Source organism: Phyllostomus hastatus, unplaced genomic scaffold (genome assembly GCF_019186645.2).
Source record: "Phyllostomus hastatus isolate PE091 unplaced genomic scaffold, TTU_PhHast_1.1 phas_contig_86, whole genome shotgun sequence".
Classification (NCBI taxonomy): domain Eukaryota; kingdom Metazoa; phylum Chordata; class Mammalia; order Chiroptera; family Phyllostomidae; genus Phyllostomus; species Phyllostomus hastatus.
The window spans coordinates 23,842,974-23,857,579 of record NW_025333977.1 but is presented as its reverse complement, the minus strand read 5'-3'; the positions used below and the strand labels follow the sequence as shown (position 1 = coordinate 23,857,579).

Genomic DNA, 14,606 nt, shown 5'->3' with positions numbered 1-14,606 from the left:
GAGCATCCCAATTTTGATGTTTTTCTCCAACTGAGTGTGTACTTGTGGAGTCTTTATTTTTTTAAGAAGTATCCAAACCAACCAAGCTTCTCATTTCTAGTTGTTTCTCCCCAAATGCTAGTTTTATTACTCTTCAGTGAAATAAATAATAATAAAATAAAAGTAAAGTAAAATAAAATAAAATAATAAATATATAGGCACTCACTTATTTGCTTCTCCCCAACTTTGCAGGTATTGGTGAAAATACAGAATTCAATACTTTGCTGCTGGTCTACCTATACTTTTAAGGGCCTTAGTAAGCCTCCACACTTCCCTCCAGAATCTTATTTCTTTCCATGAGTGCCAATTTTTAGAGTTATTGTTTTAGTTTAAGCTCATTTCTTTCTTTGATTGTTTATTATTTTCTTGATATTTCCTTGTATATTCTTGTATATTTCCTTGTATTTCCTTTCTTGTATATTTCCTTATATTGTGAGGTACTGAAGAAGGGGGGAAATTCTATGATGCAAATTCAACCCATCCCCTTAACACAGAACAGCATTTATTTATTTATATGTCTATCTTTTCCTAATGGACTATAAGCCCCAGAAAGGCAGGTCTTTTATTTAGCTCATTTGGATTCTGGCAGACTGTCTGGCCCATAACCACTCAATAAATATTTTTTGAGTGAATTAAAAAATATATATAAAATATATTTTAATTCACTCATAATTTTAATTCACTCATAATACATGTGAATTATATATACTGAGAGAATATATAATATATGGTATATAATTATATGTGATGAGAAAAATATGTTATATATATAGGTATATATATAATGAGAAAAATATGGGAGAACACCAAAATATTATTCATTTAATCAAAACCTAAAGTCTTTACTCAAGGTGTCAATTAGTATGTGTTTGCACATCAAATACATAATTGTATGCATTAATCCAATTATTTCTGACCTTATCTCAACATCTGTTGATTATTAGTAAAATGTTACTCTTTTACAACTCTCTCCCAACGGCTTAATTTCAGGCCAATTGATAAAAGTAAGACTCACTAGAATCACTAATTCACCAAGCATTCTTTTTTCTCATACTTTGTTGGTAATTATAGATACATCCTTTTGTACTTCCCAGAAAGATCCCTTAGAATTCACAACACCATCACCAATTCTGAAAACAAATCCAAACACCTTCAGTACCTGAAGATTATGTAAAAACAGCCAACCCATTTATTTTTGTAAATTTTTTTTCTGACAAAAAATAGGTATGCTTCTCCTTCTGTGCCTGAGCGTCCCTTTGTAAAGCATTACTCATTGTCATAGGATGTTCCACTGTGAATAAACAAAAGTACTTATTCTTTTCCTGTGTAGTTTTGTGGCAAAAAAGAAAGTGTTCGTCTAACAGTTTTATTAATGGGCATGCAGATGGCATGAGCCTAGAATTTCACTCATCCCTGACACAGTAGCTCATAATGCCTCTACCATTTATTTTTTCTTGACTAGTTCACCAGGCTGATAATTACTCCATAGCCTCCCACCATTCTGTCCTTTGGGCAATATATTAGTTGAAATTTTTTTATTTACTTTTCATTTAGCTTTGAAACTCTGTTATACTTTCTCTCTGGCAGCTTTTAATGTTATTACTTTCTTATATGCATTTAAAATCTTTTAACCAGGGAAACTTATTAAAATTAAATAAATGTGTAAACATGCAGTCTCTAGAAAAGGAGAGATGGATACCAAACCATTAAGGCAAGTATTTTATACTATTTTTGCATTTAAAAAGAGGTTTATTCATCCAATTCTTGGATGTAGAAAGTAGTTACAAGGAGGACAATGTAGTAAAGTGGAAGAAGCCTATAAAACTTCTGGGGCCATACTAATTATGTACTAATGGATGAACTTATTTAATTGATTAATTAACTTGCATTTTAAAAATCTTTTTATATTATTTACAATAATACTATTCATAGATGAAAATGAAGGATTGAAAACAATAAGATGGAGTTTTTCTTACCTTTGACATCCAGTCAAGACGGAGGTGTAAATAAACATGTCTCACCTTCTTGCACAACCACAGAAGAAATTACAACTAAACTACAAAACAAATATCACCCAGAATCATCAGAAAATTGGACTGTATGGAAGTCCAACAACCAAAGATTTAAAGAATCCACATTCATCTAGACAGATAGGAGGGGAGGAGATGCAAAGAAGCATGGACAGACATGGAGATGTGGTGAGGCATGGAGAGGCACGGAGACATTGAAGGAGCAGTTCCACATCCATGTGTGTTGGATAAAAATTGGAAAGGATACCTCAGGAGTGAGAGATCACAGCGCCAGACCAGACTACTCAGCCCAGGATTCCAGCACCAAGAAGATAAGTCCCCATAACTTCTGGCTGTAAAAACTGGTGGAGGTTGGGGTGGTGGAAGAAACTGAGGGATTCTCAAGATATTCCTCTTAAAGGGCCCGTAACAAACTTAGGACTTACACAGCCTCACTCCCTCTGACACTCAGCACCTGGACAACAGCTGGAAGGGCACCAGTGGTACACAGGGAGAAATTGAAGTGACTGGCTTCAGGGTGAATGCCAGAAGACAGCTTCTTCCTGGGCAAGACTCCAGAGGCCAGGCAGCAGTATTGTCCCCTCACTAAGCCCTCCCACATGTAGAACCACAGAATGGTGACACAGGTTTCTCTGCCCTGGCGATTACCTAAGATTCCACCCCATACAACATGCCAGTGCACTTTTCTCCAATAGGACATGCTATTAAGACAAGGAGTCAAACCAGCTCTACCTAACACATAGAAACAAACATAAGGAGGCTAACAAAATGAAGAAACAAAGAAATATGACCCAAATGAAAGAACAGAGCAAAATTACAAAAAAGAAGTAAATAAAATGGAGATAAGCAACCCATCAGATGCAGAGTTCAAAACACTGGTTATCAGGATGCTCAAGGAACTCACTGAATATTTCAAAAGAATAAAAAAGATGCAGGCAGAAATGAAGGTTACATTAAATGAAATAAAGAAAAGTCTACAGAGAACCAACCAAGATGAAGCCAAGAATCAAGTAAATGATTTGGAACATAAGAAAGAAAAAACATTCAACCAGAACAGCAAGAAAAAAAAGAGAATTTTTAAAAATGAGGATAAGCTAAGGAGCCTCTGGTACACCTTTAAACATACCAACATGTGAATGAATCATAAGAGTGCTAGAAGGAGAAGAGGAAGAGCAAGAAGTTGAAAACTTAATAGAAAAAATAATGAAAGAAAACTTCCCTAATTTGGTGAAGGAAATAGACATACAAGTCCAGGAAGCACAGGCAATCCCAAACAAGATAGACCCAAAGAGGACCAGACCAAGACACATTATAATTAAATGTCAAAGGTTAACAATAAAGAAATAATTTTAAAAGTATCAAGAGAAAAGCAGATAGTTACCTACAAAAAAGTTCCCATAAGACTGCCAGTTGATTTCTCAAAAGGATCTTTGCAGGCAAGAAGTAACTGGCAAGAAGCATTCAAAATGATGAAAAGCAAGAACCTACAAACCCAAATTACTTTATCCAGCAAAGCTATCATTCAGAATGGAAGGGAAGATAAAGTGCTTCTCAGACGAGATAAAACTAAAGGAGTTCATCATCACCAAGCCATTAATATATTAAATGTTAAAAGGAATTATATAAGAAAAAAAAGATCAAAACTGTGAACATTCAAATGGCAATAAATTCACAACTATCAACAACTGAATCTAAAAAACTAAGCAAACAAGCAGAACAGAAACAGTATCATAAATATGGAGACCATTTGGAGGCTTATCATTTGGGAGGAGGAAGCTGGAGAATGGAGGAAAAAGTGCAGGGACTAATTAAGAAATACAAATTGGTAGGTACAAAATAGAGAGGGGGATGTTAAGAATAGTACAGGAAATGGAATACCCAAAGAACTTACATGCATGACCCACAGACATGAGCTAAGGGGTGAATTGCTGGAGGGAATGGGAGTGTCAGGAGGAGGGGGTAAAAGGGGAAAATTGGGACAACTGTAATAGCATAATCAATAAACTATATTCTAAAGTAGGATGAAGTAAAATAAAATACAAATAATAGCTGAGAATTTGAGGTAGGCTAAATAGTTGCCTGGCAAAGACGCCAACATTCTAATTCCCAAATCTGTGAATATGTTACTTTATATGGCAGATTTTGCAGATGTGATTAAACTAAAGACTTTGAGATCAGGAATTTATTCTGCATTTTTCTTATGTTCTCAATATGATCACAGAGCTCTTTTATTTTTATTATTTTTATTTTTTATATTTTCCTTTCTCTTTTTTAATTGTTCATGCTTTTACAGTTGTCCCATTTTTTCCTCTTTTGCTGCCCTCCTCCAAGCTTATGCCTTCTCAATTCCCTCACCATTGTTCATGCCCATGGGTGATGCATAAATGTTCTTTATCTAATCCCTTCACCCTCTTTCAACCAATTCCAACCTCCCTCCTCCCTCTTCCAACTATCATTCTGTTCCTTGTTTCTGTGCCTCTGATTCTATTTTGCTCATTAGTTTATTTCCTTCCTTAGACTCCAGTTATAAGTGAGATCATATGGTTTTGTCTTTCATTGCCTGGCTTATTTCACTAGCATAATAGTTTCCAGTTCCATCCATGCTATCACAAAAAGTCACAGGGCTCTTTCAGAGGAAGGCAGGAGGCTCAAACTGAAAGAAGGCAATGTGATCAAATCAGAGGGTGGAATAATGCAGCCATGAGTCAAAGAATGCCAGTAGTTTCTCAATGTTGAAAGAAACAAATAATGGATTCCCCGCTGTGATCTCTAGTAAGAACAAGCTCTAACAACTTGATTTCAGTCTAGTGAAACAAATTTTGGACTTCAACCTCCAGAACTATAAGATAAGAAATTTGAGTTGTTGCCACTAAGTTTGTGGTAATTTATTAAAGCATCAATAGAAAACCAATGTAGGATTTTTAATGCATTCTATAAGGGCCTATGCCATATCTAGAAAAGAAACTGCAAAGGCTGTATGAGAAAGTCAAAGGTGGAATGATTTCTTTGCTGCTTTCTTAAAATATATAATGAAATTATTGCTAATCATCATACAGTAAGGTTGTCATAGCATCCATCTTTTAGAATTGTTTCATATTTCTATTTAAAGTCCCATGTATTGATACACCAGTGTGAATTCTCCATAGCCCTGTGCAACATAAATTAATTTTTTTCAATAACACCCCTGATGTAATTACATCTTATTGGATTTATAAAATAAAGCCCTTTAATTGTGAAAGCAGAGATGTTATTTGAAATGTTAGTCTCTGTGATCAAGATATTTTCTACACCAGGGGAAAACTACCAATTCCCAGAGAGTTTTCACACCTGAAAATGAAACCAATTTGTTTTGCAAATCTGTGTTATGCAAATTACAAAATCAATCACTAAGTAGAGACATCTTAACAAAAGATTTTCCAAAAGGATTAGAGTCCCTACAGAGGTCAATTACTCAAATGTCCCTCAATATAAATGTGTACATTTAATGGTCTATGGTGAGACTGATTATTCAACAAATGCCACATGATGGCTTGTAACTTGGAATATTTCATTGACATAGGAGAATGCTATAAAAAAATCCTAACAAAAATTTTTATTTTATAATGTAAGCTACCATATTCCTGATTCTTTAAAGACTGAACAACTTTTATTCTATTCTGGACATTTTGAGTATTTAGTTTAAGTCTTACTAAATATGGAAAATGTTAATATTTTTGTTTTGGTAGGCAATGAATAGATTATGTTTGGGCCTTTCTGTGGGCTGCATTTTCAATATCAGTTTAATCTGAAAGCCATTCTAGTGCTAGTTAGATTTACCCTACATGTATACCACCCAGAGCAGAGTCTGGTACCTGGGCAATATTCTATCCAACAGGTCATTTCTTAAAGTTTCTAGTATGCATATTGAGATCAGGTTAACCCACTTAGACTCCAGAAGTGAGTCTAGGAGACCATAAACAAATTTATGAAGTTACTTTTTCAAGCATCTCCCCATGCATGATCTCTGTTGTAACTCCCTGAAGCTCCTCTTTTCTGTGCTCTGTCCTGAAAGCTGGATGTTTAGTTATCTTGGTTTACAACATACTTCCATCCCTGTGCCCATCTCTGGGCCCCAGCAACAAGAGGCACAGGGAGAGAAAAAAAGCAATAAAGTTTTGCCCTACTGTTGGGACCCATAGAAGAGAAAATTCCCTCTTTTTGAAGTTTTGATTTCCCCAGGCTCCATTCTCACAAGTTAAGTTAGTTATTTTTTTCTTTTCATCTAAATTTGAGTTTTCTATAATAAACATACAGCATTTTAACAGTGATATATAAACAAAGGAATTATTACTAAGAAGATAATCCCTCCCACAATCAGATTAGGAAAACAAGTTAAATACAGTAATAGTCTAAATGTCAAAAGTACAACCTTAAGCAGAGAGGCTTTATGTGTGAGAGCAAGAAAATGGAACAATGTGTTGGAATTGTAAAGATCTACTGAGGTTTTGTAGTGACGAATACACTTGGGCTATGGGAAAGGATATTTCAGACTGGAGAAATCTTCAGTCAAATAAAGGGAGATAGTGTTACAGAACAAACAAAGGGGATCTGGGACGATATATTATTACTGAAAGAAACCCCCAGGTCCGTTATGTCCACCATCTATAGGAAAGATGTCTCTCCCTGGCTGGCGTAGCTCAGTGGATTGAGTGCGGGCTGCGAACCAAAGTGTCGCAGGTTCGATTCCCAGTTAGGGCACATACCTGGGTTGCAGGCCATGACCCCAGCAACCGCACATTGATGTTTCTCTCTCTCTCTCTTTCTCCCTCCCTTCCCTCTCTAAAAATAAATAAATAAAATCTTAAAAGAAGAAAAGAAAGATGTCTCTCAATGCCAGAGATTCGTGAAAAGGAAAGGAAATGTTTATTTAATGCTATACAAACTTAAAGTAGTGAGCTAATGTCTTCATCAAAGATCCTAAAGTCCCTTAAAACACCCACAAACACACACAGTCTTTCCTTACCCCCTTGCCCAGTCCAGAGTACCATATCTCAGGGAAGGAAATAGAAGTCCTTGGCTGAGGCAGCCCCTGGTTCTGCCCACTAATCTGTCTCAGCTGGTAGCCTCCCTCGGTTCCCGGCACTCTCAGCTGTGTCGCTGGGATCTCTGCTAAAGCTTGTGGTGGTTTTCCCCTACTAAAGCTGCGGGGGTCCCCGCTCTGGCAAAGGCACATGGTCCTCCACCGCTCCAGCCATGTGGTCCTTTCCCAGGGCCACAGGAGTCCCCACTCAGCCAAAACCACGTGATTCTCCCCAAAAAGCTGCAGGGAGGGTGGGGTCACCAATCGCTTTAGCAATTCTCTGCTAAAGCTGCATGGTGATCCTCTCTCACAGGGCTGCAGGAGTCTCCACTCTGCCAAAGTCACGTGGTTCTCTCTCAATGGCTGCCATGTCTGGGTTTAAATCCCCGAGCCAGTCTTCCTCTGCAGCCCCATTTCCGACTCCTCCCACACTCGACCTCACACGCCAGAACTCATATCCTTCCAGCTTTACTGGGCTGCCATCATGAGTCTGGGCAGGTGTGGCCCCAGGTCACAAAGCCAGTCATCTCCAAGCTCCCACGCAGGCACTGTAACTCAAAGGACCCTCCCCCCCAGTTATGTCTTGGTGGGGAAATTACTTCCATCCCCCTGGCTCAGAGCTTGGCCACAGCTATTTAACATATCTATGTAACTAGCCAAAGGTTATAGATATGTTAAATGACTACACCAGAAGTTAGCTGCAAAGCTGTTGCTATGCAACACAGCTCTCAATGGCCCTGCTCCATTTGTCTCTTCCCACACCTGGGGGGGTGGGGGTGAGGACATCCTAATATTTCCTGAACACCTTGAGTTCTGGACCCCATTTCAAATCTCTATTTGGGATCCCCCTCCTGGCTGCACCCTGTAACAATAGGAAGAACTGGGGCTACCAAAAAATAAATAAATAAATTTCCAAGAAATTAATGTTTTTAGAATTTTAAAATTTTCATAATTAGAAAATCAATTTACCTTTATAGATGCTAGAACTGACCTTTTACTATTTACTTGAATAGCAAATGGATCATATTTAGAATATCAAGTTTTGGACACATACACAATTATATATTAGCCTTTATAGTTTGCTGTTTTCATATATTAGAAAATCTTAAAACTATTAAAACAAGATGATCGGCCTTAAATAAAATTGGGTTATAATATTTTGTTCTTGGTTTCCCCCAACCTCCTTTCCTCCCAACTATTGTTCTCCCATTTTCACCTAAAGTCCATCCTGGGTCTCATTTCTTCTCTCACCTTATAGTCAACTAATTACTAAGGAAACATCAATATTAGGGTGGTTGGTGACCCAGGCTGTGAAAGAATTCACAAAGAGAAGACTGTCTAGAGAATAAAGTGTTCACTCACTCTCCAAGGAAGGAGAGGAACGTGATGTGTAAAGGTATACCAGCTTTACGGGGTGGGAGCTTTGAGCTTTTATTGCATTGTAATTGGATTTTAAAAGGGTGGAGGGTTGCTGCTGTGTGACCCCTGGGCCGTTGTGGCCTTGTAACAGGCTGCAGTTTGTTCCATTGTTATCTTCTGCCTGTGGCTGTAGGGATCAGTTAGTCCTGTTCTTGCTTCCAGTAATTTCCAGTCCTGGGGACAAGCTCAGAAGAATAAAATAGCAGTCTGAACTAAGTCACAAGCCTGCTCAGCAAGTAGTGCCACAGTAGCAAATGGGGCTGACTTTATGCTTTCAGTTAGCATATGACATTTTAAGATGTTATTTCTCCTAAGAATATTTGCATTTTTTGGTAAGTTTCTCTTATAGGTTAAATCTTCAAGGCCCAAAGGAATAAATCTCTTTTGATGAAAATGACAGGTCAAGGGGTGAAGCATTTGAGGACCTAGTTTAGTCTATAAGCTCTCCATGCTCATTGTTTCATTCTTCTCACATGGGAATGAGGTAAAGGAGACAAGTACAGAAAAATGCGAAGTACATACTAATTACCTAAGGTGTTTTTTGATATCTGTGCAAAAAGTTATTACTCAAGCAACAATCCTTTAAGTAAAGGGAGAAACAATTTACATATAATTTTTATTACTGCATTAACTACTACTACAATTGTTTGAATTGTAAACTAAGTGCAAACATTTCTGAAAGAGTAAATTATAAAAGAATGCATCTACATATTTACATCTAAATTTATTATAATAACATTAATATCATCAACTAATTCTGTTTAATGTGAATATATTATATAATTTTCCTATATAGTGATTGGAAGATTAAATTTAATTAAGGCCCTTTCATTGAATAAATTACAGTACCTTTTAAAAGTAGGACTAAAATTAGAAATATACAAGTGTTAGAATGTATTACATTTTTTAAAGTCTCATGTTTATACCACTTTCAATTGTGTAACAAATGAGTGTGTGTATATATACATACATTATATGCATATATTCTTTATATATTCTCTATAAAATTATTATTAAAATTAAGATTTTTATCACAATTTTAGTTTATGGAGCTCATAAAAACATACAAATTTACAAAAAAAAGCCTTGGGAAAAATTCAATCTTACTGCAAATTTTAGGTTTTTCCTCTCTGAAAACAAGGGCATAAGCCCATTCACAAAATATAATTTGACCTACTTATCTACGAGGACTTGAACCAACCTCTCCAACATTTAGTCATTCACATAAATAATCCTTACTCCTGTGTAATTAAACTTCATTTTGTTATTCTTACCCCATCTCCATGTCCTAACCCCAAAGAACTTCTTTCGATGTGTGGTTTTGGAATGGTGTTGTTAGCTGTGACCATCAACCTGGGGACTCTGCCCTTTCTATCATATCCTGAAAGAATAGGCATTAAATGCTTGATTGAGATTTAACTGCACTTCTGATTCCGAATTGCTTTCTTTAAGCACATGCAATCAAAGGAAAAAGAATTTGTTTCTCTGTCCACCTCTGTAACGAGAACCAAAGGCCTTAATCAGGCTACATGATTTTATACACTGGGCTGGGCACACTGACTCACCTGAGCCACTGGGCAGGGGCACACTATGGTACCCCATCAGACTGGGATTCCTCAAGTATCCATTCAACAATTGCTTAGAAATAAAACAGCACAACGACAGAAAAGGATGGAGGAATAAAGAGTGTCTTCTGAGTGTTTAGTCTCTCCTCTCTCTTCCTGAAAAAAACTGAGCTTTGGTGAAAAATTCTCATACCTTCATTCAGCAAAATAAAGGCTTTTTGGTTATCCAGACCCATCTTCCTCAGAGGCAGTTTGTTGATTACCTATTGTCACTCAAGCACATTGTTTGGGATCTCAGCTTCAGCTGCAAGTAGATAATCAAAACACTATTGTCTGTTTGTATTCTTACTGTACTAGACCAGTTCCAGTAAACAGAATTTTGTCAATTTCATAAGACTTCCATCAGAGATATTTCCACACCAGGAACACCTACAGAAGTTGTCCAGGAACATTTCTGGTAGTGTCCGCTCCTACCATTACCTCCTCTGCCTTCTCTGTTAACTTCTCTGTGCAATGCAGCTTGGGAGAATACAACTCCAAAATATTGCATTCCACATGCTCCATATGAAGCATAAATAATGTTAAAAAGAAATCCACAGGCCCAAAATGTCATCACTTGTGCTAAACCCCAGGAGACCAAACCAAGATTTAATACCTGACCTAATTGCTGTTTCAACCTTTCCCTGAAACACAATCTTAATCAACCAGTTTGGAATTTTCTTGTCAACACCAATGAAGTAATCTGTTATGTGGGTCCCCATAGAAAGAAGAGGCAATTCACATGATAAAAACCCTTGCAGTTTCCTCCAAAATATATATTCCTACAAAAATAGATATTGCAATCTAAAAATAATCTTTTCTTTACTTTTGTTAACAGCTCCTTTGCCCCACCTTTCTTCCTGTAAAAACCTTTCATTCTGTACAATCTCTAGAGTGCCCTTCTAGTTGCTAGATGGGATGCTGCCCATTCATAAATGGCTTAATAAAGCCTATTACATCTTCAAACTTACTTAGCTGAATTTTGTTTTTTAACAATATTAATTTACAAAATATCATCTTAATCTATGTAATATAAATTAGCATCTCTCATTCAGGTCTGTGGTTTAGGGGACATACACAAAAAGTAAAACCTGGGGATTGTCTTCAATATATGGTTTATCATGTGTTCTCTTCCAAAAACAAATTATATCACAGACATTATTTTAAAGTGATGGTGGACATGCTTTAAAGCCACATGTTTTGGAATATATTATATTATTTCGAACTTTTGGATTTCAGAAGAACAATGAGTTTTCTCCATAGCTATGCATAGGAGAGAAAAGACATTAAGGGCAATGAAATGGCCTACCTAGATGAAAAAAGACTATATAACCAACATTCTTGTTAGTGCATCTTCAATATATTTACATAAGTGGGAAGAACAAAATAAAGCAACATCTGAAATAACACAAAGGCGCTTGGCTTATTTGTTTTTTAGAAGCTTGTTTTTTAGATACCATGGTGTTCTGTTTGGAATGCAGCCCCAAACCATCACATTCCATTACAATTAATTAGGCTGCATGTGACTATTCTACTGGTGGGCTTATTTTGAGATGAAAGTTTTGGAAGAATTGTATCAAATGCTAGAGGATGCACACACATTTGGTATAAAAGAATTGTAATTAAACTTCAGTCATTCTCTCCTACAGTGAGCATTGAATTAGAGTCAAAATTGGTTTCTATTATGTTTAAGTCTATGAGATGCACTGGGGGAAGATCATTAAGACACTGGAGCAAAGTGAAATCTGTGTGCAAATGTTCTATTTATTATAAAGTGTGGGTGAACTCAAAGCTGTCTCAAGGGTGGGTGCTAAGCCTGGAGGGATGCAAATGCAGTCTGCTGTGATGCTTGCCAACATAGCCCTGCCACAAGGGTAGGGACTCAATTACTTAGGCAAGAAACCCCTCCATGGAGTGCACAGCTCTCTCCGTAGAATGGCCTATGGAGAATCAAGAAAATAAAGAGTCTCTTTGGCTTTGAACTTAAATTTGCTCTACTTTTCCCCCTTCTTCTCATTTAAAGATTTAGTCTAGGTTATCAAAGTTGTCCATATCTCTACTGTTAAAGAGCACACCACAGACCCAAAATGACATTACTGGTGCTAAAGCCCGGGACATTAAATTTAGGTTTAATATTGGACCTAATTGCTTTTTCAACCTCTCCCAGAAACATGAACATATCCACAAGTCTAGAATTTTCTGGTCAATACCAATGAGGTAATCTGCCATATGGGCCCTCTCCATCCTCCTTCCACCACAAACAAGAGGCAATCCTTATGATAAAAACCCTTGCAGTTCCTTTTCCCCCAAAGGAAGATGTCCTTGTCTAAAAATAATCTTTTTTCCTTTGTTAATTGCTCCCTTGTCCTACCCTTCTTCCTATAAAAACCTTCCATTTTGTACAACCCCTGAGAGCACCCTTCTAGTTGCTAGGTGGAATGCCGCTCCACTCATGAATCACGTAATAAAGCCAATTAGATCTTCAAATTTACTCAGTTGAATTTGGTTTGTTAGCACTTACAAAAAGCTCCTTCCTCCTTATTCTCTCTGAAGCACAGTTTCTTGGGGAGGAGGAAGAAAGCTTCCCATATGGTGCTAGACTGGAAGAATAAGCCAATCTTCCCATCATTATGATTCACTCTTATAAACACCATCAGCAGAGCAAAGGAATGAGTTTGACACTTCCCTCTTTCAAACATAATTTTGGACTTTCCGGGCTTGTGGGCCAGCTGCCTGCAGAGATGCCGAAGATCAAGTCAGCTGGGAGCAGCCGCCACAGGCAACAGCAGCACTGTGAGCTGAAGAGTGCTGGAGGACTCCTGTTCGACACAGGGTTGGGCAGCACATTTTGAAAAATCCTCTCATTGTTAATAGCATTATCGATAAGGCTACCTGAAGACCAACTGACGTGGTGCTGGAAGTCAGAGCTAGAACTGGTAATGACTGTTAAGTAAGTTGCTAGAAAAGGCAAAAAATGTAATTGCCTGTGAACTTGACCCAAAGTTAGTAGCTGAACTTCACGAAAGAGTTCAGGGCACACTGCTGGCCAGCAAACTTCAAGTAATGGTATATGACATGTTGAAAACAGATTTGCCATTCTTTGAGATGGGTGTGGCAAATTTGCTTTACGGAATCTCTTCTTTTGTCCTCAAGCTGTTGCTGCGCTGACCTTTTTTTTTTTTCAGATGTGCTGTTTCAAAGAGAATTTGCTCTCCGACTGGTTGCAAAACCTGGAGAGAAGTTATACCGCAGACTCTCAATTAGTACACAGCCGTTAGCACATGGGGACCATCTAAAGAAAGTTGGAAAGAAAAACTTCAAACTACCACCAAAGGTGGAATCCAGTGGTGTAAGAACAGAGACTAAGAGTCTGCCAACATCGATCAATTTTCAGGAATGGAGCCTAATAAGGATCATTTTTGTTAGGAAAAACAAGACACTGTCTACTGCACTTAAGTCAAGTACAATACAGCAGCTACTGGGAAAAAAAAAAAACTACGGAATTCACAGTTCAGTCCATAACCCTATAATGCCAGCAGATTTCAGCTCAGCAGATAAAACACAGCAAATCCTAACCAGCAGAGGTTTTAATGACAAGGGAGCCCTTTCCAAGGACACAGAGGATTTCATCAGATTGTTATATGGATTCAGTATAGATGGTATCTATTCTTCTTACATCTGGAAAACAGAATTTTTCAAACTCAAAAGTAACTGGAATTGTGTATTTTCAATAATTTGAGAAGATGAAATATACTTTTCCTCCACTGGGACATTGGGGCTATTTTTGTTTTAATACTACTGTTGTTACCAGTTATTATTCTAAATGTCTAAGATAGTTAAGTCAATTTAAATACACAAGTTTTTCTGGTTTGGGTTTGTTTTTAATATCTAACATAGGGCAGGAGTCAATCTATACATGATAATCTTCAAATTCAAGAGCCGCAGACACGCACAACTATACCCTTAAGCATACCATTTCTAACAGGTTATTGTATGAAGATGTTGCCCTTCTCTGTTCTACATTATATATTGCTGTGAGGACCTGTTTAGATTTTCAGCTCTTTAGGTCTTTGTCCTTCAGGCTAATGTTAAAATATGCTTATCAGAGACACGTGTCCCCGTGCTGTTTCTTCGTGCTATTCATGTGTACAGCAAGACAATTTTCATAAAACATTTTCATTTTGTTCTCCCTTTGCCTGTGTATCCTATACCATTTCTATCACTTGCCTACCCCTTTAGCTAGCATATAGTTTTGTAACCAAGCAGACCAGGGCCCATTCAAGTGGCACCTTGGTATGACTCAACAATCAGTATTGAAGAAACAGGTTTTTACTTACAATGTTCCAACCTTAGGGGTAACTCAGAGCACTTGCTTATGCTCAGAGCCCTCCTTTCCCATGAGACGCAGTAGTACTCCCCTTGTTCCCCAAAAGGCTGTAAGCCAAAACCAAGCCC

At 37.4% G+C, this 14,606-nt stretch overlaps 1 pseudogene; it reads left to right on the top strand.

Annotated features, from left to right (window-relative positions):
* The first annotated feature begins 12,892 nt into the window (after nucleotides 1–12,892).
* Nucleotides 12,893–13,890, top strand: LOC123826970 (annotated as a pseudogene).
* Nucleotides 13,891–14,606: the final 716 nt, after the last annotated feature.